Raw genomic sequence first — 5,688 nt, 5'->3', positions numbered from 1 at the left:
CAAGCCTGTCGGAACAGCCAGGTTTTAAGAGCTTTGCGGAAAGCCTGGAAGGTGGTGAGGGTCCGAATCTCCACAGGGACTTCGTTCCAGAGGGCCGGAGCAGCCACAGAGAAGGCCCTCCGGGTGGTCGCCAGTCGGCATTGGCCAGTGGATGGAATTCGGAGGAGGCCTAATCTGTGGGATCTAATCGGTCTATTGGAGGTAATTGGCAGCAGGCGGTCTCTCAGGTACCCAGGTCCAATACCATGAAGGGCTTTATAAGTGACGACTAGCGCCTTGAAGCGTATCCAAAGACCAATAGGCAGCCATTGCAGCTCGCGGAGGATAGGTGTAACATGGGTGTACCGAGGTGTGCCCACAATCGCTTGCGCGGCTGCATTCTGGACAAGCTGAAGTCTCCAAATGCTCTTCAAGGGCTGCCCCATGTAGAGCACATTGCAGTATTATACTTTAACATTTACATTAGATGTCTCTTTTTCTGTTGTTCCACAACATGCTTTTCTTCAGCATTCCACAAAACATTCTTTGTTTCTCATGAGCATTATTTTCACACTTTTATAGCATTCTGCACAAAGTCTTTCCAGCCTCTTCCAAGCACTTTGTATCTATGATGTTGAGACATAAATCTATTATTTAGATTAAGTTCTTGTTCTCTCTGCTTAATTACTTTTTTTCTTGCAGACATTTTATTACCAAGCTAGATAACATCATCTGTTCATAGGAAAGGAATATTTGCTGATTGTTAGTGTTTACTAGCTTGACTTACCAGTCTTGATTGGAGTGTAGTTTCTTCCTTGATTGTTACTTGGATATAGTTTCCTGCCTGGTTGTTTATTTGGATTTTGGCTGCTATGAGTGATGTTTGTTTTCCTACTTGAGTTTTGGTGCTATCTTTTAAATGGTATGTTAATGGAGTTTATTTCTATGTGTCTGTTGATGGCTTATTTATTGCAATATCAAGCCTTCAATAATTCCCTAGCATTTTATGGATTTGGCTTGGTAAAAAATGCCACAATTTTTCTGTTATAATTGTGGAAAGAGATTAAGAAATTTGTATCCTGTTTTCTGACTGCTAGCTGATATTCATGGATATGTCATGATTTTAATATGAAAGGGCAGAACTTAGATCATGGAATCATGATGCATCATTCTGATAACATCATAATTAGGAATATGTAAATTTGCACCAATAGACAAATGCATATATGTAATGTATTACATTTATAGGCTTGTACCCAAGATGCAGAGTTTCTTTGTGAACAATTGAAGAAGCTATTAAAGAAAAAAATGTAGATGACAAAGTGTAACTTTATATTAATTATTATATTAATTAAGAATTTCCATTTTTTCATATTGCAATGCAGTAGGTATTGGTATCTTAAGCATCTTTTACTTAACTGCCAATATCTCAACACACAGATTTGGCAGCTTGTCTTTGATCAAATGCTTTTTTCTGCTCTGCTTCTTCTCATGACCTTTTGAACATGATAGGCTCTTCCTTTGCTTCCCTCCCCCACTTTGCACATCTTTTCCCCTATGGAAAATCAATCATCCTGTCTAGAGTATTTTAAAATGATGCCAAGCTTTTCAAGTGCACCTTCCAGCTCTCTTGTGTTGATTTATAATTTTGCATGCCACTCTGTTCTCTTCACTTCCCCACTGTCTGTTATTTCTTAAGAATGGCTAAGGACAAATTCTGCGTTAAATTAATTCACACTTTCAGTAGCCTTTCCTGCAGTTGTAGGAGGTTACAGTTTGCAATTCCCTTGATACATTCCTTTAAAAAGTTCCATATGATTCTCTTAGCTTAACACATTTTTTTAAACCATTTCTGCCTCCTTCGGTTGACTTTTACAAGTTTGGAGATTGATGGCAGCTACTTTTGATTAATGACTTCCCCAAACATTTAAACAAACATTAAGATGTTTGAGAAGAAGAAGAAAAAACCAACTACCGTACAAATATTTTTTATGCGAGAACTTAAATATGTGAAGATGCATATATGCATTCTATTTGTTTTCCAGAGCATAATGATATGTGCTGCAACACATCATTATGGTCTGGAAAATATAGAATTGGTTATAATTCTGAGGCCTCATTTGGGGCATTGTCCCTTAGATGGTCTTTTTTTCCCCTGCAGAATCTTCCCAAAATAATCATTAGTCCCATGATCATTAAAATACCAAAGGAGAAATGATTTCCTAGAGTAAATAAAAGTCATCAGAATGGGATATCATTTTACAGGTGGGAATTAGCACCTGTAGGAGATTTCTGCATTTAGAAGTAGAAAAGAAACAGTCTCATGTGGAAGTTAGAAGTTATTTTTTTTTAAAAAATTATCATGATAGCAAATTTTGAAACCTGCTTGGAGTCATGGAGCCACATTTCCTTTAATTTACAGAAGGTGACTTTAACTTTGGATATTACAGTATAAAATCTGAAATAGTAGGTTGTCTCTAGGATAATTCCTAAGGTAACCTTAGGGTAAGTAATGGAATGTTGAATTATAGGATATATAAACCTCATTGTCCCAGAGGCATTCTTGAAAATGAAGATGAAGCCACAGATTGGCATTGGGCCATATTTTGGCTTCTTGCCTGTGTATTTGTGAGTGTGCTTGATATAGAGCAAAGAACATGGTAGAAGTAGGGCTTTCACTGCTACCAAATTACCATGTTCTAAGCAAATAGGAATTGGAATATTTTGAATTCTTCTTGAACTAGGAAAGGCCACTGTATCACCCCCCCCCCCCCCTTCTCTATATTGAGATATATTCTAAGAATTGGCATTATAATAAAAAGGCATGGCTGCTGTGCCAATGGCTGTTTGACATCTGAAAATGGTGATATGAAAACAAAGTGAATGAACCCTGAAATGCTTTGAAATGCTCCTGGCCATTGCTACTGATCATATGTCCTGACATATACAGTCCCGGATGCATCTGTTTATCTGATCTAGATTGGAAAGAGACAGAAGAGAGCTAATGTTGCACTTCATAAAATTGCAGCCAGACTGATAAATCTGTGTTTATTTGTCTCAGAATGCATCCTGGTTTCTTTAACAGAGACATCTTGTATTTGTGCCGATGGCAACATTGTTCTCCTCCCCCTCCCTTTCCCTAACCCCTTTGGGAGAGTTTGCTGAGAATTCTTTAACCTCAACCACTCACACACACCCCACTCGTAATTCCTCCATGGCAACTGAAAACTTGCAACTGGCTTGGTTTGAAGTCTGTCCTGGTGATTTCAGTACAGCTTTTGCTTTGGTGGCAAATTATGATCTTGGGAATGATTGATACTGTGTGGGAGTTGATGACATAAATCTGCTAAAGTGTGCCTGATGTACAGCTTCCCAGACTTCAGCTCTGGAGCCATGATGCTGTTCTTAACATAGTGACACTGAACAGATTGTAGCAAATAAAAAAGGGAGAGAAAAAAACCTCCCAAGTCTTTTTGTGCAATAGGTACGAATAAAGTTTATTGCCTTGAAACTAGCAAAACATTCAAGTACTATTAAATATTTGTCATTGGGAGGGTTGAAACAGATGAATGAAGAATAGTAAGACTATTTTGTTAATGGGTACAAAAAAAACCCTAAACAAAAAATACAGTAATTAAAAAAAACCCAGAAATTAGACATTTAAAAAACCCAAATTAAATATTCTCATGTTTTTGTGGTAAGGGATCAATGCTGTAATCTTGCACTTTCCTAATCCATTACATTTTTAATCTCAAATGAATTTAAGATTGACTCCTAAATTTTGGAAGAAGCCGACTACTCTGCATTTATATACAGAGACCCAGCACTGAATTAAATATTGCAGGCAGCATTTATAAATCCTTTTGAAATCTAAATTATTAATGAACACTTTTGAATAAAGTTGATTATATAAACAGGTTGCATGAGATTGCATCAGAGAGTAATACAATACACTACTTAAGAATACATTAATATTCTATAATATGGTTATTCTAACCTATAATATGGTTGCATTCTTATTCACAGAGGCAATCAAAATGTACGTATAGATTTTTGATTGCATTAGTCTTCCAACAATCTTCTATTTTGCAACCAATACAAAGCTATTGAAAATTAAAATTATTTCTTATATATAATTATTAGTAAATATAAAATTGTAAAGTTATATTATTTACATCAATACAACTTTTAAGATAAATTATATTAAATTATTATATAACATAAAATTATAAATAAATAAATTAAGAAGGTTAACCATATAATCTCTTAAAGCACTATATTTCATTATATATATGGGTGATTAAAAATCTTGTTTAGGGTAAATAACATGGCTGTAAAGCTTTAAAGTGGGAGTTAGTTTATTGGCAAGTAACTGCTGAAATCTGTTCAGAATAGCAGAAATCAGAACCTGAGCCAAAAATGTTATGGCTTTATCACTATCATAGGCCCAAGAATTATCATATGTATTGAAGTTCCAATTGAGTTCTAATTTTCTGTTCAACCAATATGGCAGGTAATGGATATAAATTGAATGCCAAGTCAAGAAATAAAGAAAGTATTTTATATGCAGTCTTCCTTTGCATTTCAGGAGACGGTCTAAACTTTGCCCAAATGTGCAACATTTCTTCCAGAGCCCATTTAACACACCAATGTATCTTTCAGCGAAGATTTTTTAAAAAATTAGTTCATATTTCAGAGAGTATGCTGAGTCTGCATTTCTCTTCATTTTTCAAGAATTCTACTTTAAAATAGCAAAAATGCAGCTTGAAGTGTGGGCAGATGAGGATAAGTTTTTTCAGGTTTGTTTGCATGCCCAGGAGTTGTTTTGGACTTGAGCAGTGCCTAAATATAATAATAAAACAAATAAAGACATACGTAAAGTAACCAGATTTTAAAATTGGTTAAGCAGGACACCATTGAGGGGTGTGTGTGTTCCTGATTAAAAATTTTCCCGCCCGGCGTTGTGCCTGAGGTGAAGCTGCCAAAGCTCCCGCTGGCACCCCGCCTATGGCAGCGGCAGTGCCGCCTCCCTCCCCCTCCACCCAGAGCACCTGAGCTGGGCACCATGTTACCCCTGCCGCCGCAGCCTCCTCCTCCGCTGTGCTTTTGAGAAGCCATGGGGCCTTTTGTTTTCTGCTCCCACTCCCTCTGCCGCCTTCCTACTGGCTCCTGCGGCCTCATGGCTCTTCAAAAGCATGGTGGTGGAGGAGGGGGCAGGGATAATGCGGTGCCCAGCTCAGGTACTCTGAGCGGAGGGGGAGGCACTGCTGCCCCAGGCGGGGCTGCCGGTGGGAGCTTGACAGCTTCACCTTAGCCACAGCACTGGGTGGCAAAAGTTTTAATCAATAACACCTCCCCATTCCATTCCCAGGCAGAAGAAAGAGACTCCGGGGAGGAGAGCTTAGCCAGTCACTGGAAGGCGTTTGAGAAGGAGAAAAGCAGGCAAGGAAACTTCTCAAGAAGTTCCAGAAGCAACTGCTTCTCCTCTGGGCTGGAGGGAGGGGAGGAGAAGGAAGGAGGGAAGGAGGAAGGGAGGGAGAAAAAGGAAGGAAGAAAGGAAGGAAAGACGGGAGGGAAGGAAAGAGGGGAGGGAGGTGAAAGGGAGGAAGGGAAGAGAAGTGCACCTTTTATTATCCTCGTCTTGTAAAAGCTCTGCAGGCTGCGACCCCAGGCTCAGCTCCTTCCCCATGGCCCACCTGCTCTGCCGGC

The sequence above is a fragment of the Thamnophis elegans genome, chromosome Z (assembly GCF_009769535.1).
Source record: "Thamnophis elegans isolate rThaEle1 chromosome Z, rThaEle1.pri, whole genome shotgun sequence".
Lineage (NCBI taxonomy): Eukaryota > Metazoa > Chordata > Lepidosauria > Squamata > Colubridae > Thamnophis > Thamnophis elegans.
This window is presented reverse-complemented; position numbering follows the sequence as displayed.